Source organism: Triturus cristatus, chromosome 7 (assembly GCF_964204655.1).
Source record: "Triturus cristatus chromosome 7, aTriCri1.1, whole genome shotgun sequence".
Classification (NCBI taxonomy): Eukaryota; Metazoa; Chordata; class Amphibia; order Caudata; family Salamandridae; genus Triturus; species Triturus cristatus.
This window is the reverse complement of record NC_140590.1, coordinates 297,606,094-297,633,141: the sequence shown is the minus strand read 5'-3', so window position 1 is coordinate 297,633,141 and position 27,048 is coordinate 297,606,094.

Below are 27,048 nucleotides of genomic sequence, written 5' to 3'. Positions count from 1 at the left end.
TTCTAAAAACTGGTATGTGTGTTATTAAGTTTTGTGAATTATTCACAGTACATGTAGTTTAACAATCTGGGAATAGGGATAATTTTTTTAGCGCCTAAAAAGGAGAAATTATTTTTCAACATAGAGCGAATTATTGCAAGTTAGGAGGGATTAGGAAGGCCTTCTGGCTTTGACGAATTCAGAGTGTCAGAAGCTGGGGGTTGGGAGCTGCGGAGCAACTCGGTCAGGCTGCTGAGATGCTATCTTTAGTGTAAACAATGAGTAGGCTGCCACGTTGACTTTTATGACCTTTTAAATTAGGGCCTTGCCTCTGTGGAATGCAGAATGACCTTGCTACACGGGCCTCTAAAGGTGGGGTTTCTGGTTTCTCCATAGCATCACTAAAACTAAAGAACTTAATTCCACCGGGAAAAGGGGTTTTCTTTGAAAGTCCAAACATCATGTTAAATGCTTTGCTGATACATTGGTGCTCTAAAAAAAAAAAAGAAAATAGAATGATGCCTGCTATAGTTGCTCTTATTTAACAGAAAACGAAGTGTTGCATTAAGTCTTAGACAGAAAACAAGATGCAGCCTTTTTCTAAAATTTCTTTAAGGCTACATGCCTACGTGAAAATGCATTGCCAATTAAGACTTCTTTTTCACAGTGGAAATTGTAGGTGCCAAATTACTATGGAGTGTCAGTGTAACGATTTTTTATTTCTAGAAATGTAAAACCTGAGTGGCTGGATGTTGAAAGGACTGACAAGAGGGTAACAGTTAAGCAATGCAATTTATTTTTGTGTATTTGGTTCTATCATGAATTGTTCTTGCTGGTCCTGTATGTTAGAAAAGAAACAGTAGAGTTATGTTTGACAGCAGATTTCCATAGCCTGGTGATCTACTGTCAAAAAGGAGGGTAAGTATTTTAAACCTGACAAATTAAACAGGCCCAAATATTGGGTTTTGGGCTGCATTTTTACAGTGCATGAAATACATGACATGGTGTTGTGTGTCACCGTTTTATTACATATGCTATTGTTTTGTCTATGCTTTTTTGTGCTTGATATACAGCAAGTATATCTGATGGCTTTACGTTTTGTTTACCTATATTGCATGGGGATGGTCATGACGATGCCCATCGCTACGCAACAGTTGGTTGAACTTGTTCTGGTTACTAAATTCCACAGCTAATGATATTTCATGCTGTGAACATGAGAGACAACACTTCACCAGTGCATGTCTAAATTGGCTATAATGGTATTACAGAAAACTAAAAGAGATCTACAGGATCAAAGTGTGTCACCTGTCACGTTATACTGCCCTTCCCTTAAAGGAACAGGCAGCCCTACATTTATGTATCCTTGATTGGACCTAAGGATGAAATTATAGATCTGTGACTCAAGGTGGCCTAATTTCTATATTACATGAGGTAATGGTGTCCTGTCTCCTAAGTAGCATATGGCCTTTGCTTCTTAAAAGGAAACTAGGTTTTCATTTTTCCCTGCAGAAGGAACTGGAACATTACCTAAGATTACCGTATATGGTGTAGTCGCCAGCGGTAGAGTTAAAATGTATGTGACTTTGGCCTTTTGTGTATCACCCGTACTCTTGGTGATGTCACATGCCTGACTACTAAATTCTTGTCCTTCCTATAGATTTTTATTTTTTTTATTGCTTTTGTTTCTTCCCTGCCCAATGTCGCATTATGCTTAGTGATTGGGGATTTTAGTTGTGTCCTAGTTCCAATTCCCTTTTCCGTATTCCTTTCACCAGTCAGCCCATTTATTATTGTAGGTGTATTGTTCAGGTACATACTTCCAGACTGCAGTGATGCACCAGGAACCCCCATATTATGTACAATTCCCTTTTGTATGACCAGACTGGTTTCTAAGAATTTTCCTTAGGCCTGCTTCAATGTTTTCCAGCCTGACTGTCAGGATAGCGATAGCCTGGCTAACTGACTCAATATTATAGTAAGACAAGTTTTCCATACCAATAGGGGATATCTTGCGTTTACCCTTTTGAACATGACGAATTTTCAATGTCTATTTTTAATGTGGTTTTTACCCTTTTTGTTCCTGCTGCTTTAATTTTTGGTGGGATCAGATGTGTTCTAATCATGCAAATATCAGGACCCTCTAGTTCTTGTCTTTTGTTTTCATATCTGACTATTAGCCTGTGTATTGCCTAGTGCACCTGATATGAAAGGTTTCTACATGCCTATGATAATCTGTACCATGTGATTTCTCTATTGAAATGTCCTAGATAAGGAATTTAGAAACACTTAAATGTAATCATTCAGAAAAAAAAAAATGTGTGTTTGCCCTATTAGACAATGCCACCATATGTGAAGACATCCATTTTAGATAGAATTCTCGTGTAGTTATCTACCCTTAGATGATGAAGGCTCTCACACGGAAACCCAATTGAAAAGCTTAGAGGCACTGTTTTGCCTACTGCCTTTTTATTTTATTTGTATTGCTTCCTAAGAAAGACAGTATATTCTGGACCAAAATTGTCCCATGGCGTGTGGCCACTCCTTTGAAGGACCGCAGGCCACCTGTTTACAGTCCCCTTGTTATACAACGAACTGGTTAAAGCATCACGCTTGCTTCGTCATAAGGCGTTCAACATCAGAAAAGATGGAGGAGCTGGTTTTGCCACAGAACCAGAATTTCAGTACAAAAGAGCGCCTGTCATGTGCTGGTAACCTCTGACAGTGTGCAGTCCCTTGAGCCCCTTGGCCTGAGTTTTTGGCCACACATACCCCCTCTTTTCCTTTGCTTCAATGGAAGTGCAGTGCACCGGCGGATCCAAGATTGACAGAAGGCACTACATTCCAGTGCCCATGAAAGAGCAGCCTGAGCGTCCTCTGACACCGAATGATGAGTGTTGGATCCTGAGAATGGTCCCGGGTCTGCACAAGATGATCTGTGCCCATGACCAATGAAGAGCATATTATTTGTAGTGTCTGCAGCAGAGGAAAGACACAGGTGCACTGCCTTGAAACATTGAGACCGTGAGCTGTGAGTGTTTGCCAGGAGGGCACTCCAACTGAGCAGTACTTTCTTTTTTCATGAAAGGCTTGAATGAAGAGGCCCATGCAAAAGAAAACAACAGAAGAAGATTTGATGGACAATAGAAGCCTGCCAGAGAGGCTTTTTGAACGGACTCTGGGCATAGGTGGTTTCACGAGAGGTTTCCGTGTGATTGTATAGACTAGGTGTTAGAAGACTGTTTGTTCTGCTGGCATTGTCTAGTATAAGCAGAATAAAATCCATTTTCTGTGGAAAGGTGCCCCCTTTTCACCTCAGAGCATTGATGAGGGTCACCACTGTTTCACCTGAACATAAAAATTATTGTTTCATTTGTAATAGTGGTTACTACTTTCTCCCGTTGTCTCTATGTTTTCTAGTGTTTTTTAAACATGACGTTGTCATTTATGGGTGGGATTGTTTTTCTCTACCCAATTGACTTCTGCACCCGCTTCTCAACCTATGTCTTTTTTCCACTACTGTTTCTTTGCACCCTTTTCCTGAACATGAGCAGGTTAAAAGATCAGAATTCGTAAGCAATTCTTCTATACAGCTTCTGCATCGACACTAGTTAGGAGTAAACATCACTAATTGTTGGGGGTGTGATCTTATGCCACCTAGATAGAGGTATTCCTTATTTTGTCCTGCCATATGTGGCCTTTGTGCTACTACATGTGTCCCGTGAGAGTCGCTAAGTAACAGGATGATGCTACAGCAACATCTCCATGACTTCATGTCTGTAGACCTGGACTAAGATCAGTATGAGTATAGTGATTGCCTATGTAAGGGCAAAAGGAGGGTCTGTCGTACTTTGGTATTTGGGACCACGTAGAAGACAGGGCCCTACCCCTGTTTATTCATGTCTTAGCAAACCGCGATTGGTCAATGCGGTATTTACAAGCGCTTTGCATAACGCCCCATTGCCAAATGCACTATGTATACGTTATTATACATTGACTCCGTGGGTTCCATCTTGGAGCGGTGGCCATCTTGTCATTGCCCTCACATAGACAAACACATTATAAGCCTTTAGAATACATGTACTTTCTGCTTGACTTCTCCATGACCTGGGCAGCTGGTCTCCGCTGCCCCAGGTCAGTCCGGTCTCACGAGCTCCCCTTCCTCCGGCCACCTGTGATTAGCATCAGGGCTTGACACACCATAAAGTCCTTTCATCGCACACAAGCCTCCGGCTAATCACTTTCGCACCTGCTTGTTCCTGCTTTATGGCCTGTTTCTCAAAACAGGAGATGCTCATGTTTATTGGGGTCAGATGTGGGATCTGAGCCTTGCTCGGTAAATAATTGCGGGCTGGCTGAACTGAAATGTGAGATTGCAATCATGACTCTGCTTGTTCTTTGAAGTAAAATATGTGAATGACCAACTGCAAGAGAAGGGCGGTGTTGCCCAGAGCATAATATGCATTATAAAAGAGAACACTGGTTTTCGTTCTGCAGACTGCCTCATTCAGTTGCTAAGGCTTCTGTGCGACGTAGTCTCACTCATTTGAGTTTAATAAAGATGTCTTTTCATATTTCAGCTTCTACTGCCGGTTTCTTTGTTGCATTACCATGAGAGCGTCTTTTATAATACTACAGCAACAGGATAACCCAAAGTCATAGGGTGCTATCCCTGGCACCGCTGGGGTCCTAAAATCCCCGGTACTTCATACCTTATTCTACAAAGCATGATTCTGATCTCGAAACAGGTCCTCTGATTCCTGATTAAAAACAAGCAAGACACCAACTAGTCCCTGTAATCCGTCCTGTCCTCAGCCAAGCAAGGGAAAAGAGCCTAACTAACGTGTTTGATGAAATATGTACTACACTCAAACAACCAGGAGACGTTCCCATTCTTCTCGTGAATTGAGGCCTTTCCGTATTGTATTCAGATGAGAGATATACCATTGTTCCCGTGCTTTACGTTTACTCGTGATATTACCACCTCTCCTATCAAGTTTTACTTTTTCCAAAATGAACCAAGCGAAATCATTTTCACCATGTCCAAATTCAAGATAGTGGGGTACCAGCGGTGATGTTAGTTTTTTAGTTTTAATGGCCGATCTATGTTCTTGTAGTCTGACTCGAATCTCTCTTCCTGTTTCCCCCACGTATCCCAGATTACACGGGCATCGTAGGAAGTAGATAACATTTCTGCTTCTACAGTTATTCAGCGTTCTAGATCGTATAGTGCAATCATTGTAGGTGATTTCTTTGGTTTGTATGCACTGAGGACATACATTGCATGTGCCGCATCTAACATTACCAAGTGCAGGGAGGTTGGTGATCGTCCTTTGTGTCAGATTGCTATCTTCATTATATGTATGCACTAACATGTCCCTCAAATTACTGTTCTTTTTAAATGCGTACAGAGGTCGTTCCAATTTCACCTCTTCATCATGGTTAATGATATGCCAGTTCTTATTTACAATGTTTTTTATCTGGTTGCTTAGGTTGGAAAATTTGCTGACAAACACTACTTTGTTGGGGAATTCTTTTTTAACTACAGGTTTATTAACCAAGGCATTCCGGTCATAAAACCTAGCCCGTTTTAACGAGTGTGTCAGAAGTTTTTTAGGGTAGCCTCTATCCCTAAACTTACGTTTCAAATCCTCTGCGTGTCTGTAGAAATCCTGTAAGTCAGAACAATTCCTTCGAAGACGAAGGAATTGGCTGAAGGGAATGCTTTCTCGTTGGGATTTGGGATGAAAGCTAGAAAAATGAAGTAGAGTGTTTTTAGCCATGGGTTTTGTGTACAACTCAACCTCCAAACAGCTATTAGAGTCTTTAATGGAGATATCTAAGAAGTCTACCTTAGTTTTGCTGTGATAGGATGTAAACCTCAAATTTGGATCACCCAAATTGAGCCAGGCAAGAAATTCTATAAGTTTGTCAGTATCACCTTCCCAGATGAGGAAAATGTCGTCGATGTAGCGGTACCAGCCCGCTACATTTTCGACTACGGACATGCACATACACTCCTCCATGCACTTCTCCCAACAGAAATCCCTTCTTGACAATCACATCACATTCAGAATCATTCACACTCATATTGTTCCTCTGTTTACTCTTTACTACAACACCTCGGCTTTGTAGAGCAGTTCTGCTTTTTGATTGTTCAAAAGTCTTCCCATTTAATAATTGTCTCTATTAATTCTTTGAGAATATTCTGTCATTTTTTGGAACTCTGATTAATTAATTTATTTTTGGCCAGTCCTAACTTTTATAACTCGCAAAATCTCTTTTGTTTTAAATGTACTGCCAGTTCTTTAGCCAATTCCTGAAGCTTCTCAAGTGCTTAATGAGCACGTTTTACTGCTTCTGCAATCAAATATGCCAGTTCATTTTTATTATACTTTGCAATTTTGTCTTTATTGATTCCTGTTCTTATGATCAATTCCAAATCTCCCTTGAGATAGAAAATATAGATTTTTTACTGGTCTTGCTTCACAATGTGAAGATGAGCGAGGAACTGTCCCTTCTCTCCTTAAGCTCGGCTCAATGGCTCCTTCTTCCTGCACCTTTGCTTGCAAATGACCCTCCTTATATGGAGGTGGTTACTTTTCAGTCAACAATCCGTCATCAACTCATCTTCTCACTCAGAATCACTCACATTCTTTTCTATCCCTTTCTTGGTCTCCTGCTTGTCATCGTTTGTTTTCTTTTTGTCGAACTCCTCAATAATCTCAGGGAAAGCACCTATAGCTTTGACACTTACTCTAGTATTGGAACTTTCATAGATTCACATGCTTGAATCATTCCCCATCGTCGAGATGGGAGTCCCCGGTATATCAAAAAAGCAATGCTTAAATCAATACAAAGCAGAAAAAAGGCCTAGTCCCATTTCAGTTTTGTAACCCATAACTCTCGTTTTATCAAAGAGACCAAAAATAATTCTTGAACCAATCAGGACCCTTCACCCTCTAGAACACTCCTGAGAGAATCTTAGACCTTCAGATTTTCTACTGCACGTTGTGCTAGGGAGTCTCCTTTGAGCTCTGCTCAGTTTTCTCTTAATAATTATTGATTTTGGACAGTATTCTTGGCTTTCATCTCAGATTTCATCTGCAGGATTCATCTTCAGTGCTTGTCGGAGATCACTCAGACTTTATTAAGTCAGGAAAGGAGAAAAAAGGTCTGTTTAGAGCCTGTGCTACCTGGTCCTTGAAGAGGCTTTATACTGATGACCCTCATGAGGACTGTATTTATTGCCTTAATCCAGACCATCAAGCAAAAGACTGCTAGGTATGTCATGCCTTTTTTTAGTAAGACCTTAAAGGACCGTGAGGGATGACTTTTGATATGTCTTCAGAAGCTAAAAGCCAGAAAGGAGGTGATTTCTAGTAACAGCGATGATGCATCCTCTTCCTCATCCAGAAGGTCCCATAAAAGAAGATCACCACACACCCATTTTTCTGAGGAGCTTTCAGGAAAGCCCTTAAAAAGATCACTCAAGGGTCTCATGGGCGCAGTCCCTCAAAATCTCCTCAGAGACATGAAAAGGAGAGGAAGGGACATGCTTCGGGGGATAAAACTGCTAAAAAGGTGAGTTCTGAGCTGCCTACAACACCCCCTCAGGTCAGACACTCCTTCAAAAAGCGTTCTTCATTGCTTCCTGAAGTAAAAACTTTGACAAAATCCTCATCGTCGTCGATGAAGGTTGAGATTCGCCTGCTACTAAAGAAGGCCTCAGCATCCACGGCGGAGTTGGGAGCTCCGTTGGCGAAGATTTTATCGCAGTCATCGTCAATTTTGAAGCCGGTATCATCGATGACGACATCGACGACAATTATGGTGTTGATGACAGCGACGACAGCAACGGTTTCCAAGTTACCGCCAACGACTGCAACTTCGATAGAGTCGTCGGCGATCTCGTCGACGGGCTCGCCGACGAGGGAAAAAACACCGGACAGGTCAGAAAGCGCTAGGAAGAGGAGAGTTACACCTGAAATCACATCTCCTAGCAAAGTTACGCTCCTTTTGCCATCTCATCTGCTAGAAGAGCAGGATTCTGAGGAAGAAGACGAAGGACCTTATGGCTATGCAAGTAGCCCATCCCAGCTGCACGTTAAGTGTCAGGAGGACGACTTTGATGAGGAATATGGCAAATATCAATACCCTCCTCAGGAACAATACCGCCAAAGTTATCAGGGGGAAGTGGTTGGCATGCCGTCCTCTTTGTTGACGGACCTACAATTCATGTTGGCTGACTACAGGAAGAGATTTCCACCAGCTCCTGTGTCTCAAGAAATGCCATCAGCTGTTCCTCGCCCACGCTCTATACCTTCTACTCCGATGAAGGGCCAAGCTGTGCTGGCGGAACCCTTACAGAGATTGCCTCCACCAATCCCTCAACAGGATCCGGTTCTTACAGACGATGACCAAGAGGAGGGAGCAATTACGGATCCTAATAGAAAATAGGATGACTACCTCATTCCCACGCCCTCTTCTCCCTCTCCGGTACCGGTTAACTCACCATCAGAGAATATTGGTGGATTTCATAACTTGCTGGAAAGAGCTGCAAAAAGATTTGACCTACCTATGCCAGGTACACAGATGGAGTGTTTTTGTATGATTTTAAGGAGCCATATAGGAAGTCGGTGAAGGCCATCCCGATAATAAGTCACGTATGGGAGGAAAGACTTAAGGTCATGAAAACACCAGCGACAGTAACACCAGTACTCTCCAGGTTCGAAAAGAAGTACAAGACCCCAGAGGATGCTCCAGCCTGTTTGGTGGGCCATCCCAAACCGGATTCCGTTATTTCCCAAGCAGCTCAACGGAAATCCAAAAATCCATCGGCACCCATTACAACAGCGCCGGATAGAGAAGGCAGACGCCTAGATAACGCAGGTAAGCGTTTCTCCTCAATGTCAGCTCGGTTGGTCAGAGCAACTAATGCCCTTGCCATATTGGGCAATTATGACAGACTGATATGGTGTGACCTGGCTCCATATATGGAAGAGCTTCCAAAGGAAAGTAGACCAGAGGTAAAGAAAATTCGCCAGGAGGGAGGGAGAGCTTCTGCAGAAGTAATAGATTGTGCGATGGATATCACAACTACAGCTTTCAGATCGCTGGTGGTGCAGCGGTTTTGTGCCGTCAAGGATGGCTACGAGCAACATCATTCAGACCGGAGGTACAAAATAAAATCCTGGACCTTTCTTTTGACGGAGAGGCTTTATTTGGAATGCATATAGATGATGTGCTGCAGGATACCAAGACGGATACCGATACAGCGATGGCTCTACGGACACTTCAATATCGGAAAGTGCACTTTAGAGGAGCTAAGGGATACCAACAATACAGATACCCCTCATACGCTACATCTTCCCAACCATATGGTCAGCAGTATGTTCAGCAACAGTCAGAAGCTTATTCTAGATCTGCCCAGAGGAAGAACCGGTCATCAGGGAAAAGACATCTCAAGACGTCAATGATGAGCTTCAGGCTCCGGCTATTTTTATTCCCTCCTCTCCAGAAGTTCCCCTGGGGGGAAAAATTTATTTTCATCTTTACCAGTGGCAGATAATAACCACAGACCGATGGGTCCTCAATCTAATACAATTTGGCCATACATTGGAGTTCCTTCAGATCACTCCTTGTACTCCACAGGGATGCCAGGAAGTCAAACAGCTACATCTCATGCGCTTGAAGATTCTTACAATGCTCCAAAAAGGAGCAATAGAATCGGTGCCAATCTCTCAGAGGGGTAAGGGATTTTATTCCCGTTTTTTTCTGGTTCGCAAGAACTTTTGTTAATGGCGTCCTATCCTGAATTGGAGAGCTCTAAATACTTATCTCAAAAAACAGTCCTTCCGTATGGTTTTCCTTCAGGATATTCTGCTACTCCTAAACCCAGGAGATCATATGACCACATTGGACTTACAAGATTCATATTTTCACATCCCCATCCATCCCTCCCATAGGCAGTACCTTCGATTTGTCGTAGCCCGAAGCCATTACCAGTTCAAGGTGCTGCAGTTTGGCCTCAAGTCAGCCCCAAGGATTTTCACAAAATGTTTGACTCCAGTGGCAGCTGTTCTGAGGAAACAAAGGCATCAGTTGTCCACGGTGGCATGCACAAGACCTTTTGACTCTGAACAAGGGGAAATCTTCTCTCCATCCTTTAAAGAGCATTACGTTCTTAGGGGCAATTCTGGACACCACAATAAACAGGACACGTCCTTCTCTCGAGAGACAGCAGAAGCTAATCTCTCTGTCCCAAGCATTCGTAAGATGAAAGTCACTTTCAGTACGCCGGTACAAGTCACTCCTTGGGACAATGTCTTCATGCATCCCTCTCGTCCCTTTCTGCCAGTTAAGGATGCATCTATTACAGGAGGAACTGGATCGGCAATGGTGTCAAGCTGTGGGATCCTTCACGGATGTCATCACAATCCCACCAGGTATGATACAGGCCGTGTCATGGTGCCCCAATGCCAAAATATCTCAGGCGTCTTTCCTTTCTCACCATGCCGGCTCCACAGGTCATCACCACCGATGCTTCCCTGGAAGGTTGAGGGCTCTTCCTTCAAGACCTCCAGGTCAGTGGGCGTTGGCAGAGTCAAGACCAACAACTTCACAACAATCTATTGATACTCAGGGCAGAGAGATCAGCATTGCTGGCTTTTCTACAGAGGATAAAGAACTCAGCTTTGTTGATCAGGACAGAACACAACAGCAATGCATTATCTCAACAAGCAAGGCGGCACAAGATCTCTCCACCTATCCCAGGAGGCCCAGAGAATCTGGAAATGGGCAGATCAGAATGGAATCTTGCTAAAAGCAAAACACCTTCCGGGGGATCAAAATGTCAAGGCAGACAGATTAAGAAGACTCAAGTCAACCTACCACGAGTGGGAGATCACTCAGGAAACCCTAGACAGTATCTTTCTAAAGTGGGACAAACCAACAGTGGACCTCTTTGCGACAGCTCAGAACAAGAAATGCTGCTTCTTTGCAAGTTGGCGTCCCCAACAGGGATCCTGGGGGAATGCGTTTTTGATGCCATGGTCAGGCGTCTTTGCCTACGCCTTTCCGCCAATTCCCCTACTACCATGTCTTCTCACGAAGATCAAGAGAAAGCCATGCAGAATGATCCTGATAGCCCCATGGTGGCCCAGACAACACTGGTTCACGGAGCTTCTCCTTCTATTGGAAACTCAACTGATTCTCCTTCAGCCCATTCCATCTCTCTTGATGATGTTGCGTGGACAAGTGCTTCATCCAGACCCCAAGTCACTAGGTATAGCAGCATGGCACCTGAACACTCTGAACTTCAACATCTAAAACTACCATCTGAATGCAGGAATATTGTCTCAAATGCCAGAGCACAGAGTACAAATAAGACATACAGGATGAAATGGAGAAGATTCTGTTTATGGTGCCAGGAGTCTAATATTCATCCTCTATCTAGCCGCTATATACCTTCATAGAAGGACCTCATCGGGGCCACCATTATGGTCGGAAAGAATCATAAAACAGTTCATGAAAGGATTATTTCGTATCTTTCCCCCAGTTAAGCCTCCGCCACCTCTCTGGCAGCTGAATATAGTCTTATTGCAACTCATGAAGCATCCTTGTGAACCCATTTACAGGGCAGACCTTAAATTCTTGTTTTGGAAGGTGGCTCTTCTCCTGGCACTCACATTGTCCAGGAGAGCTGGGGAGATTCAAGCTCTGACCATACAGGAACCTTTTCTACAGTTTAAAGAGGATTCAATAGTCCTTCGAACTAATCCAAAGTTTATACCCAAAGTACCATCAGACTTTCACTTGAATGAGCCTATTATCCTAAAGAGGTTCTTTCCTCAACCGACTATTGCAGCGGAGAGGACTCTCCATTCGCTGGGTATCCAACGTTGTCTGAAATTTTATCTAAAGAGAACTAAAGCTTTTCGCAAATCATCACAGCTCTTTGTAACCTGCAGTGCACCCAGAAAGGGCTATCCTCTTTCCAAAAGAGGAATTGCTCAGGGGATCTCAAGTGCTATCCAATATTGCCATCAAGCAGCAGGGAAGCCTTTGGGAGCACAAGTTCGTGCTCATTCGATGAGAGCAGTATCTACATCCACTGTGTGTTTACTGGAGTTCTTATACAATATATATGCAGGGCTGCTACCTGGAAGAGTACACATACTTTCACCAGGCATTACTGCCTGGATGCATCCACTGTCAATGAGGTGGCAGTGGGACAGGCAGTGCTGAGAAACCTTTTCCAGTGACGGTGAGCTCTCTCTTTCATCCCTCCTTCCTTTTTACTGTTAAAAATATGCACATTTTATTATAAATGCATTTCTCATTGTGTAGAGATTTATAATGTAGTGGTTTCCAAAAGAACTGTTTATTATCTGTGATGTTTACAATTATAGAGGTTATGCATTGAATATGTAACGATTGGGAGTTCAATGGTTTTCTCAGGTAAAGCTGTTCCTCCCTACAAATGGACAATTTAAAGCACACTCTTGCATATGTTCAAGTTCTTGCAGAATAAAATGTGCTACGTAGTGCTAGCTACTCTGATTCAAGCATGTGAATCTATGAAAGTTCCAATACTGGAATAAGAAAATAAGTTACATACCTGTAACTGTAGTTCTCCAGTGTTGGAAACATTCATAGATTCACATGCGACCCGCCCTCCTCCCCTGAGAGGCTCACCTTTGGATTTTTGGTTATCTTGGGTACAAGTGCTCGGAAAATCTGAAGGTCTAAGGTTCTCTCAGGAGAGTTCTATAGGGTGAAGGGTCCTGATTGGTTCAAAGATTATTTTTGGGCTATTTTACAAAACGAGTTATGGGTTTCAAAACTGAATTGGGCCTAAGCTTTTTTCTGCTTTGCATTGATTTAAGCATTGCTTTTTTGATATACTGGGGACTCCCATCTCGCCGACTGGGAATGATTCAAGCATGTGAATCTATGAAAGTTCCCAATACTGGAGAACTACAGTTACAGGTACGTAACTTGTTTTCTTCCTGTCTCCATGCTTCGTTCCATAAACGCAGTCTCACATCCATCCAGTGGTTGACAGCCTTACAAATCTGACCTTTCAATCAATCAGGTGTTTGTTAAGCGTGACTTCTCACCTGTAAGGGTCTCAAGGCGCTGGGGGGGTCGCAGATACCAGTCCATCAAGGAGGGGGTCCGTCGAAGAGCCAGGTTTTGACGTTTCTTGCGAAGATGGGGAGCGATGTCTGTCTGAGGTGGAGCGGAAGGTCTTTCCAGGCTCTGGCCGCGCGGAAGGAGAAGGAGCAGCCTCCCAATCTGGTCTTTCTGGTGCGGGGTACCATGGCGTGGGGGAGCTGGGCTGATCGTAGGGTCCTTTGAGGTGCGTGGCATTTGAGTCGGCTGTTCAGGTATGCTGGTCCGGTGTCGTGGAGGGCCTTGTGAGCGTGGGTTAGCATCTTGAAGTTGACTCTAGCTTCGATGGGGAGCCAGTGGAGTGTGCACAGGTGCTAGGAAATGTGGCAGTGTCTTGGCAGGTTGAGGACCAGTCTTGCGGCTGCCTTTTGGATGATCTGTAGCTTGCGGGTAAGGTTTTTGTTTATTCCGGCATAGAGTGCGTTGCTGTAGTCAAGCCTGCTGGTGACCAGGGCGTCAGTGACGGTCTTTCTGTGTTCGAGGGGGATCCATTTGAAGGTCTTACGTAGGAGGCGGAGGGTGTGGAAGCAGGAGAACAAGATGGAGTTGATCTGGCGGTCCATTTTGAGCTCTTAGTCCAGGATGATTCCCAGGTTGCGTACGTGGTCTGTGGGGGTGGGCGGGCTTCGGAGGGCGGGGGCCCACCAGGTGTCGTTCCAGGCGCCGGGGTTTGGGCCCATGATGAGTACTTCCGTTTTGTTGGTGTTTAGTTGTAGGCAGCTGTTTCTCATCCATTTGGTGATGGCTTCCATGCCTTCTCGATAGTTGTGTCTGGCGGTGTTGGGTTCGTTGGATAGGGAGAGGATGAGTTGGGTGTCGTCTGCGTATGACACAATGTTGAGTCCGTAGGTTCTGACGATGGGGGCGAGCGGAGCCATGTAGACGTTGAAGAGCGTAGGGCTGAGGGAGGACCCCTGGGGGACTCCGCAGGTTCTGCATTTTCCAATAAGCTCTCTCATTCTCCATGCAGTCCCACTCATTCAAAGCTTCAAACTGCGCAGGTCCAGGCTGCTGGTGCATCTCAAACATGACACACTTCAAATTCTCAATCTTTTTCACTTCAGATGTACCAAACATGGGAAACTGTAGCTTTTTATTGTCAGCACAAATTCTATTCCATTCTTTGAGCCATAGAATTCACCACACTTGAGGTGCCTTCAGTCACACCAAGATAGGTTCATGACCTGCAGTAACTTAGCAGTGGTCAATAGTTCTATTTCTGTGCCCATCGAATGGACAGACAACCCTACCCTATTAGTTCATGTGCAACTTGCCTATTAAGGACCTCAGTGGACTTTAACCTTAAGGACTTTAGCCTACAACCTGACTTGATGCCATATGCTTTTTTAGCAGACAACCTTGGATTTTATCTTGAGATCTTGGAATTCAATAAATCCACTAACCAATACATAAACCCAAAAAACACTTTCCACAGAAATCACATTAAATTTCACTATTTCTTTATCAAAAGCACAATGTTAAAACAACTACAGAAATGTGTACAAAACATTACAATGCTGTGCCAATTTTCAACAAGTGCAGTATTCCAGATCCAACCTGTCATTTGGACGCAGTTGTGTAAGTGGAAGGTCCGCAACAAGTGGGTCTGAAGTCTTCCTAGCTTCTTCAATCTCTGATGCATTAGTAAGTGTCCTGGCAACCTTAGCTGTGAGGCCTGAGACCAACCCGGAGGTAGTGTCCCGGGAAGCTTGCCAGTAAAGTAGTTTGCTTGAATTGCCCCCTCATCCCCAACTTGTATACTCTGTTCGCGGAAACCATCTAGCATTGGCGGGCCTCATCCAGAGAGAGCTATCCCAAAAAAGCCTTCATGATTTACTGTTTATAGTGCAACGATTCTGTCTCGTGCTTGAGGTAATCCTGTTCCAGGGGGAGAACCTGTTTCTAGATCAGTTATTTTTCAATTTTTTCTCATGTTCTCTACCTTTCAGGCAGGACCTGCTGATACCTTAAATGGTAACATATCGTGCTGTCTGCAGAGTGGCAGGTCCACCATTCCTTTATTGAGATTCAAGATGGGTTTCATCTCTCTGTCAAAAACTGTGTGATTGTTTATCTGCTAGTTACCTAGCATTGAGTTGCCAGATAGGGCAGTGGTACAACCCTGGAGACCAAAGCTAAGTTTCATAGGAGAGTGATCTGATTTCCCTCAGGGTAGTATATGGGACCTGGTATTGAGATTAAGGTCAGTGGCAAGGAGGTGGAGCAAATTGATACGCTGTAGAGTCTTGTGGACAGTCGACAAGTGGATTTAGTGAAGAGTGACTGGGGCCAAATTAGCTTGCATCACACAAGGCCAGGGACTCGGCTCAATGGAACAATCCACCTGGTGTCTCCCTCGCTCATTGGAATCCAACTCGGGTAAGCGCACTTTCTCTTACCTTAGGACCTCAAGGGTAGATCTGGAAAGTATGAGGGACATAACAGCTAAGCAGGATGTAATGGCAACCTTCAAGGGAACCCACCACCTCTATGTATCTACACAGGGAGCCAGACCAGATGGATAAGACCAGAAGAGGGAATAATTTGTGAAGGATAACTGCCACTCATCTGGAGCCATGATTTTATCTGGCATAGTAGCCATACCAAGTAAGAAATGGGCATTTGGTACCCTTCAAGTGAGTCTCTTTCAAAAGTAGAACCAGCAACAAGTAGCTTTTAGCTGACCCACCCTCCCCTCCCCGCACCCACACCCCCTTATTAGGTCGAGCATCGGCGCACATGCACTGTCTGCAATACCGGATATAATTACTGTACGCAGTGTAATCTGGCCTGCTTCTTGCAATTGGTTAAATCCTGCCTTGCTTTTATTTCGTTGCTCCTTATACGTTAGCGCTCCCATACATAATTTCTGGCTTTTATGTAAGGAGCACCAGCCACTTACAGTTCCCATACACTCATGTTATATGTTATTTGGGTACTACTTGTTTATTTAATTTAATACTAGTGTGTGGCACGGCACACTTTCACTTTCTTATAGCTGCCACCCACATTTGTTTATGCATAGCGCACTCTCAGTGTAGGTACGGCTGTGCATGGCGCACTTTCAGTTTAGGTACGGCTGTCGACTGCCTTCTCCACGGCTCTCTTGAAATTTTGTATGGCTGCCGCCCGCTTTTTTCTGGTTATGCACAGCACACTTTCAGGTCTGGTTGCGATCGACTAGTTTAAACCATAGCTTCACAAGACGGGTAGTGCCACATTGGAGTCAGGTGGTGTGTTTAAACTGCTAACGATGTGAGCTGGGGAAAATGGGTTTACATTTTTGAGGACACAGTTGGCAAATCACATGTTTTTTCTTTGCGAAGCTGAAGCTGAATAAATAATTTATATATTAGGTTTGCCTAGGCTTGCCTGTGTGCATGTAACCCCCTAAGGTCCTGCCAAATAAGTTACGTGGGGAAGAACAGTACCTGCCCCATTGTGTATCTAAAACATGCATTTTGCCTCACAGGAAGGAAGGTAGAGCGGGCACTCAGTCACTGGTAACTCGTTTGCGCTAAGCTAATACATGCATAAAATGTGAGGTAGACGGCTATTCTGCACAACATCACCGCTGAACGGGCATAATGCCTCGTGCCCCATCTCTGTCTGCCTCCCTGCAGTGCTTTCACATGCTTGTTACTCCTGCCCACCCATGAACCGCCCAACTGTCATGTTAGTGGGCTGCTGCTCTCCCACCCCCCTTCTGCCCCATCAGCAGAACAGGGCACTCATACAGGTGAGAGCTTGTATTCTCTCACCCTGCATAAACTAATTTCTTCGATGCGCCCCATTATTTACCTGGCGGTGTGATGTAATTTTCAGTATGGGGGCGTGATCATTAATCTGGGAGTCAGAGGATCCTACCCGGATCGAACTTAATCTGAGCCTCCAAATCCGGCTGGATTATCCTAGATTCCAGCAGAGCTTGAGTATTTGTGAGACAAGTATTTTGTGTATGGCATTACCAGGGTGTATTGGCACTATTTATGCGACTGTATGGAATCTGTTTCAGCCTGCTTTTTAGTTTGGACTGGCGTGAGGAATGGATGAAGAGGTACACATATAATTACTGATAAGTAATCTCTCTATCCCAGTCCTTTTTCTCTTGCAGCAGGTGTGGCCCCACAGATGCTGGAAGCAGGTGTGGGCTGCAGACATCTGATGAGGGTCCCTAGCACTAGGTCAAGCCAGGATAAGTGTCTTTGCAGGTGAGGGCTCATGACCCTGGCGGCACATCAAAACAACACTGTCATTAAAGCTGAGCGGAATGCTGGCGTGGTTAAGGCGTGTGTGGCTGAGCAGTTATGCTGTGTATGGTTGGAATAAAATATTATTCTAGGCAGCCACGTTTGTTTTAACCATTTGGGTGCAGTACGAATAAGAAAGGCCTGTACATTTTGCAGTAGAATGCATATGTATTTCTCGCATCAAAAATACACATTTCTAACAATGTTACCAGTCTCCTGATTTTTACCATTCCGGTAGCTCTAATGTTATTGTTAAAATTTAAACAGCAATATTACTGTCAAGATGTTTTTGGTATGAGTGTGAAATATGTTAGTGCATTGTAAAACAAATGCTTAAAAATGTCAACAGTTTTTCTACTACAGATGAGACGGTGAAAAAGTAATTTAAAAAATAACGACACTGCCTGTATTTGCAAAGATGTCATGTGCTCATTATCGCACTGGCCCTGCTGGTGTTTGTGTCTCTTAGCACAGTACCTCGAATGATGGACGTTTGTTGTAGTACGACATAACTAAGGCCTTCATTTAAGTACAGCGGGCCTTCTAATAGAGTAATACCGCACCTAGAGCTCAAGATACCATGGAGCACCATCATTTCATAGAATGGTTTTGCCACACTATTCTGAATTTTCTCCTGAGGTATTTGGATGCAATGCCCATATTCTCTTCCAGGGGAAACTAGTCTATAGTCATAAGCACTGAATAGTCCCGAGTAAACGGACCCCCGTTAACAAGAAGGACACATCTGAGACGGGCACTGAAGAAAGACAATCTATGTCTGAAACGCGTCTGCCTAGCGTTTCAGGGACCTTCTGCTCACCTACGAAAATAAAGCTGCTTTTTTTACCTCCGGAGCTGGTCACACTCTTTCATTTGGGGTAAAGAGATTGGTGTTTTGTATCGCCAGTAAAGCAGGCACTGGCATTGTGACCGCCCTCTCGATCAGGAGCTACACATCAAACCTGCATCTCTGGTGTTTTGCATGAACTGCAATTGCGTCGCCCCCCCCCGGTGCTGGATTCCCATTTGGTGATGAGAGGCGCATGGGGAGAGAGGAGGCAGAATCGATCTGCCTGATAAGGAGGACAAAGGGTTGCTCTTACCTGCTGCGTGACTGCGGGGACGGCCTGGAATCACTGTTGGCAGCACTGGCTGTTTTTGATGACTCTATACTGATTGAGCGCAATCAGTGAACTACAGCGCCCAGCATGCGGTTGTGCAGCAGGAGTAGTGCGAGATGCCTTACACCTGTGAGGCAGAGGAGGGGCGAGTGGTCACGTGACAAGGAGTGGCCAAGCTTTTAAACATCGAGTAAACGGACCCCCCGTTAACAAGAAGGACACATCTGAGACGAGCACTGAAGAAAGACAATCTATGTCTGAAACGCGTCTGCCTAGCGTTTCAGGGACCTTCTGCTCACCTACGAAAATAAAGCTGCTTTTTTTACCTCCGGAGCTGGTCACACTCTTTCATTTGGGGTAAAGAGATTGGTGTTATATATATATATATATATTCACTAAAAAACAACATAGGTTTCAGGGACAGTGTAGTTAGAAATTAGCATTTAAAAACCCTTAGAAATTCACTGAAAAAACCATAGGTTTCAGGGACATTATAGTTAGTTGGACATTTCACTCTTACAAAACCAGAGAAATTTGGCTGTTATAGTTAGTAGAGCTGCCTATAACTCGCGCCCCCGCAATGCACTGCTGACGACGTCACATATTACATCACTCATTACATGCTCAGTGACATCCCTGATGACTTCTCAAATGACATCTCTGATGACATCACTGATGACATTATCCAGTGAATGAGTGCTTCTAAAAATTTAAAGAACAGTATATCTATATATGCCATGGTATATTGAAGAATGATTGGTTGTCTGCGAACCTGTATGGGTAACTCAATGTCCGTGTGGGTGGGGGGTGTGTAACTCCCTGCATGGATGTGTGAGTGGGTGATTCACTGGGTGTATGTGTTTATGAGTGTGTGGCCAATGTTAAACTTAATGACGAAGAGAAACGCATTTTGGGACTAGGGCTATCATTCTGCCCCAGAATCAATTTCAACTATGCACAAACGCGCATGGACATTTACAAAACGGTGAGGAAACTTTAAATTACAAAAATTCCACAAACTTGCCAAGAAAGACAAAGACCTATTAAAGACCACATCTAAGGGTGATGCAATGGAGAATTTAGCACAACGAGATACCTCATTCATGGAGACTTTGGAAGAACTCTGGCTGCAACCACAGATTGTATCTGAAGAGGCAGAAGCACAGGATTTAATCGGGGCAAGAAAGACTATCATTCCGGTGAATAGAATGAAAAAACACAGAACTAACTTTAAACCTAAATCTACTTTTAACCCCATTACTTTAAGAGACTCTATTGACATATTCCACGAACTGGTAACAGAACAAATTAAGAAATTGCACTACAAAATTCAAGGACAAAAAAACAAATATCGATGGCAAGATCAAAAATACAATGAGCTCATTGTCAAATTGAAAGAGAACAAAGCCATAGTCATACGAAACTCTGATAAGGGAGGCAACATAGTGATCTGGAGTAAAATTGAATACAATAAAGAGGCATACGTACAGCTGAATGATAGAGATTGCTATACAAGAATAAGTAGCACTAATTAAAAAACTATTTATATGCAATACCAACATATGCTACATGCATGGCAAAAGCAGGACCTAATTACGACCCAGGAATATAAGTTTTTGAAAAATGAATGTCCAGTTATACCTTCCATCTACTTTATTCCTAAAAAACACAAGGACCCGCTGAAACCTCCAGGGCGACCTATCATATCGGCTCGTAACAGTCTCCTCGAACATACATCACAATATGCGGACTATTTTCTCCAGCCGCATGTAAAGTCACTACCATCCTATATACGTGATACCAGCGGCTTCCTCACTAAGTTACAAGAGATCAAATGGGAACAAACATATATCATGATGGCTCTAGACGTGTCTTCACTATACACTAGTATAAGACATGAAGACGGTATAACAGCGGTTGAGTACTATTTGAACTAAGAACATGATCATTGTGAAAAGCATAAGAAAATGCTACTTGATATGATACTATTTTGTCTCAATAACAATATTTTTATGTTTAATAATGTACTGTACCAGCAAGTCAGAGGAGTAGCGATGGGGGCCAGCTTCTCTCCTAGCTATGCCTGCCTACACATGGGCAGATGGGAGGAGCTGGTCCTCAAGATACTACTGCAAAATGAAAATGAGGTGATATCGTGGCTACGATATATTCATGATTTGTTTGTCATATGGAATGGAACAAAAGAGTCGGCCTTACAATTTGTAATAGATATCAATACTAACGACCTTAACCTACACTTCACTGCCACCATTAGTGAAAAAACTGATACTTTCCTTGACACTCAGATATACATTGACAATGAACAAATAGAGACTAAACTCTTTAGGAAACCAATATCAGGTAATTCAACTCTCCATGCAGGTAGTGCACATCCACAGCATCTCATCAATAGCATTCCCTATGATGAGATGCTGCGGATGAGACGACTCCATAGTAAAGACATCGATCTGAAACATGCCCAAAATGAATGTAGATTAAGATTCTTGGCAAGAGGATACCCCCATAGGATCATTGAAGCTGCCATCAACAAATCCATGACTCACACAAGAGCTGAATTATTAAAGGATAAGAAAGGGAACTTATTGGTGACTGATACTGTTTCAGACACCGATGGTATGATAACCAAACAGAACAATTTGAGGCTCATTCTACAGTACAGTAATCAACATAATCAAATCAAATCAATCTTACAGAAAAATTGGCCTTTGGTGTTAAGCGATCCCACATAGAACCTGAATTACCATCTAGGGTGTTGGTGACATACAGTAGGGGTCTGTCTATGAGAGACCAATTAGTAATAACAAATCCTGAAACAATCGATCTACTAATTGGCTCTCTAAACATAAAGGCTTCTTTCGTTGCAAAACATGTAAGGCATGCCAACATGGCACTAATATGACAGAATACAAAACACCCTTTAGTGACAGGAAACATGTCATCCATAAATTACTTACATGTAAAACCGATCATGCAATTTATGTACTTACATGCCCCTGTAATTTGTCATATATGGGCAGTACTAAACTTCCAGCCCACAAGCGCATTTTGCAACACCTCAGGGCAATCAACAAGCAGGATAATACTTATCCAGTTGCACGCCATTTTAAAGATCACCATTTGTCTAATAACAAAGAGCTCAAATACTTTGTTATTGATGCTATTCCACCGAGCAGACGAGGTGATAATAGGGAAAAAGCTCTGAGACTTTTGGAAACCAAATACATCCTTGAACTCTATACCAAACAGCCAAATGGTTTGAATATTACTGAGGATTTATATACCTGCCTCTAAAAATTGAGTTGATCTAGTTTCCCTTTGCTGTGTTTAACATATAACTATTAGCTAATTAGAAAATTAGAAAATTCTTTCCACGTGTATTATCATGGGATTCAGCAAATGTTAAACATGGACAACTGAAATATGAAATGCAGAACACAAAAATGTGAATATCTTAATCCTATATGGCAATTCCAGAATTAATATATTTCTATTATGTGAGGAAAAATATGAGTTGCACATATATGTGTTCTCAATTGACTGAGTTTACATATATGATTTTAATTTGATAAGGTAATTTCAGCAATTTTTACAGGCATAGATCCATATGTTAAAATGCTCAACGGGTATACATTCAATAGAATTTTATAATATCAACATTTTAGAATATTTAAGAGGATTAATTTATTGTATTTTAATTCATTACATATTTACCATTTGGCCATTATGAATATATATACAAATTGCTGGTTTTATGGAAATTGTGGTTGTTTTTTTTATAAAATCAAATAAGATTGCGACTTTGCACACTTAAAATTATTAGGTGATATATACAAATATTAAAAATACCTCAACATACAGATTAATATATTAAATTTCTTTGGGTGATACATAGGAATTTAAGACAAACCAATCTGACTTTGCACTACATAGCACATGCACTTTATCACTCACATTTGCACTTTATTTAGAATATATAGGTTTCGCTTTATTGTATGTGCAATTCGATATAAAGTTTTGTTAATTATAAACAATACAGGCAGCGATTACAAGATAAGCTAAGGTGACAGAATTACCATTATTGATTTGCTATTAAATCTGCTATTTAGGTCAAGATTAATGTTTTATTGGAAAGGTATTATACCATCCATGAGATATATTTGTATACACATGTATACTATTTTAATGAACATATGAAGTTGATGAATTTAATGAGGCTACATGAAAATAATGTACTTATATATATATATATATTAATTGATATGCGGTTATATGCCTTGACTATTATGCTTCTATGCTCATTGCTTTAATGGTGGAAACGATATTTAGCTATTCCGTCAGTTGCCGAAGTCTATCTTTTATGTTTTACCTTTGGGTAGTCACGTGAGCACATACGATTACTGCACTGCCACTTTAAAAATGAAATGAAGATTTGTACCCCTGTCATGTTATCAAGGTTCTTTCCAACTGAAACGCGTCAGGACCGAGCAGGTAAATAAATTAAATTATATACTATGGCACGAAATTGTGGTCCGTCTCCGTCCATGGTGTAAAGCTGAGGAGTGACGGTGTGATGCAATATATATATAGATATAGATATATATTATTTTTTTATTTTATTTTTGGGTGAAAAAAATGACAAATGAAATGACTGTGATCAATTTATCAGATAAAACACTTACATCTGAACAGATCAAGGTCTTACAATTGGGCCCCACCTTTTGCCCGACCTCAGGCTTTGATTATGCGCGCACCAGAATTGACCTATTCAGGTACATCAGAAAGCTGAAATTTCAGAAGATATTTTTACTCCATCCGCAAGTGGGAAGCTTAACAGCAACACAGGATAGGATGGACAACGAACCAGATGCACTCATAGGTCATGATCTGGAAACCCTTATGACTATGCACACACTTAGTTCCACACCCACATCCACCCACAATGGGGAACACAACCTGGATGCTCGTTTGGCGGAAGCTGGCATCAATCAAACAGGGGGGCTAAGCAACTTCAAAAGGAAATCTCGAGTAGTCCCCAAAACACCATTCGATGCCATAGACGTCTTCAATGAGGCAGTGATCCTTGACCTAAAAACTTTGGCTAACTGCAAGGATTTCAACAAACGCCAGTATAACATCCCTAGGAAACAATGGGAGGCCCTAAAAATCCTTAAAAAAAGATCAAATTATTGAAATTAAGCCATCAGACAAAGGGGCACTATGATAATCTTTAACAAAGACCAATACCATAAAGAAGCTATGCGGCAACTAAATGACAAAGACTGCTACATGCCAATATCTAAAACAATTTACTTGGAAAGTATAGATGTATATCACAACTTATTACAACTTTGGAAAAATGATGGTCAATTAAGTCAAGATTAATTTTTATTTTTGAACTGTGAAACACCTACCATACCAACGTTCTATCATCTTCCCAAGGTGCACAAAAGTGTTATCAATCCTCCAGGCAGACCAATAGTGGCATCCATTGAAAGCCTCTTGGAGAATACGTCGATCTACATAGACTCTTTCCTGGCTCCCCTAGTGAAGGACTTGGCCTCCTATATCAAGGACACTCAGGAATTTTTAAGACTTATTGAAGGGGCAACCTGGGAAGAGGACATGTTACTTATCACCCTGGACATCACCAGTCTATATACTTGCATAGACCATCATGATGGTATCACAGCCATCAAATGGTTCTTGAACAAAAGACCAATCAAATACTTGAAACACAATGAAATGCTTTCACAAATGATCACTTTTTGTCTCACTTACAATATTTTTACATTTGCAGGCCAATTGTACTGCCAGTTGCATGGCACCGCCATGGGCACGTGCTTCGCCCCCCAGCTACGCAAATCTTTTCGTGGGCTGGTGGGAGAAGCACGTGGCCTGGGGGGAACCAAATGACCATTGGATTGAGAAAACTGTTTTGTGGGCCAGATACATAGACAACCTTTTCATAATCTGGCGCAGTAGCCGTTCCTCGGCTGAGGAATTTGTGGCTTCCCTTAACATGAATTAACTTAATCTGAAATTCACAGGTGAAATTAGCAACATCTCAGTCACCTACTTGGACCTTGAGGTCTATGTGGACAATGGTACACTTTCTACTAGATTGTTTAGGAAGCCAACAGCAGGTAATACTGTTTTACATGCGGGCAGCCACCACCCACGTAGTGTCATCAAGAATATACCATTTGGTGAACTTCTACGCCTCAAGAGAAATTGTTCCAAAGATCATGATTATGAACAGCTGAAATCCGAAGCCACTAAAAGATTTAGGGAGAGAGGATACATCAACTCAGACCTTACTTCAGCTGAAACTAAAATCAAAAAAATAAACAGGAAAGATTTATTAATAACTAAAAAATCTGCTAAATCAGAAGAAAATGGCCCGGTCAGGATGATTACCAGCTTTAATGGAAAATCCAGTCAGATTGTGCAGATTTTTAAAAAAAACTGGCACATTTTACAAACTGATAACATCCTCAAAAAGAAGTTACCATCTCGCCCACAAATCACATACAAACGCAGCCTGTCGGTAGGGGACTATCTTATTCACAGCCATTTTGATTCAGTCCCTAGAGTAAAGAACCGAATAGATATTGCGGGTTTCTATCCCTGTAAACATTGCAAGGCCTGCAAATTGAGGGCCTTGAGTATATGTAACAGTGAGTGATTGTGACAGTAACTGCATGGATAAGTGTGTGCTTATATCAGTAATTGTTGAAGACAGTACGTGTCTGTATAAATAAGTGACATGGTGTATGTATAACTGTATAGGTGAGTAAATGGCAGTGTAATTAATTCTTTGGGTGACTGACTAGGTTTTTGAGTAATTCTTTGGGTGAGTGGCAGTGTGTGAGTGTCTATGGGGGGAAACATTGTTTACAACGCGGGGATTACATCGCGATGCCATTACATCGCGGTTTTTTACAACTCAAGTCGTTACAACGACTTGCGCTAGATGGCGCTCTAGGACAAGGAATAGTATAACTTACTATCCAACACCTTCCCTACTGTACGTAGACTGGAGTTGGAATAGTAAATTATACTACTCCTAAGTCCAGCGCCCTCCAACGCAAGTCGTTGTAACGACTTGCGTTGTCAAAACCGCGATGTAATGTACCGCGATGTAAATGTATGCGTTTTTCAGAAAGACACATATTTAATCAGTGATATAATATCTGACCTCATCAGCAGAGGATTGCGGTCGCGTGAGTTATAGTTGCCTGCACTAACTATAACGGGGGAATTTCATTGGTTTTTTACGAGGGAAATGTCCAGCTAACTATAACATGTGTGAAACCTATGGTTTTTTAAGTGAATATATATATATATATGTATATATATATATTCACTAAAAAAAACATAGGTTTCAGGGACAGTATAGTTAGAAATGAGCATTTAAAAACCCTTAGAAATCCACTGAAAAAAACATAGGTTTCAGGGACATTATAGTTAGTTGGACATTTCACTCTTACAAATCCAGCGAAATTTGGCTGTTATAGTTAGTAGAGCTGCCTATAACTCGCGCCCCCACAATGCACTGCTGACGACGTCACATATTACATCACTCATTACATGCTCGTTGACATCCCTGATGACTTCTCAAACGACATCTCTGATGACATCACTGATGACATTATCCAGTGAATGAGTGTTTCTAAAAATTTAAAGAACAGTATATCTATACATGCCATGGTATATTGAAGAATGATTGGTTGTCTGCGAACCTGTATGGGTACCTCAATGCCCGTGTGGGTGGGGGGTGTGTAACTCCCTGCATGGATGTGTGAGTGGGTGATTCACTGGGTGTATGTGTTTATGAGTGTGTGTGTTCGGTAGTGTATTGGTGAGTGAATGGATGTGTTAGTGGTAAATGTGTAAGTAACTACATATGTGAAATGCAGTATTTGTGAGTGTTGGAGGATATAAGTGAGTATATGTAACAGTGAGTGATTGTGACAGTAACTGCATGGATAAGTGTGTGCTTATGTCAGTAATTGTTGAAGACAGTACGTGTCTGTATAAATAAGTGACATGGTGTATGTATAACTGTATAGGTGAGTAAATGGCAGTGTAATTAATTCTTTGGGTGACTGACTAGGTTTTTGAATAATTCTTTGGGTGAGTGGCAGTGTGTGAGTGTCTATGGGGGGAAACATTGTTTACAACGCGGGGATTACATCGCGATGCCATTACATCGCGGTTTTTTACAACTCAAGTCGTTACAACGACTTGCGCTAGATGGCGCTCTAGGACAAGGAATAGTATAATTTACTATCCAACACCTTCCCTACTGTACGTAGACTGGAGTTGGAATAGTAAATTATACTACTCCTAAGTCCAGCGCCCTCCAACGCAAGTCGTTGTAACGACTTGCGTTGTCAAAACCGCGATGTAATGTACCGCGATGTAAATGTATGCGTTGTAACGTCATACATCCGTCTATGGTTGTATGAGTGGATATATCAGTGGCTGTATTGATGAAT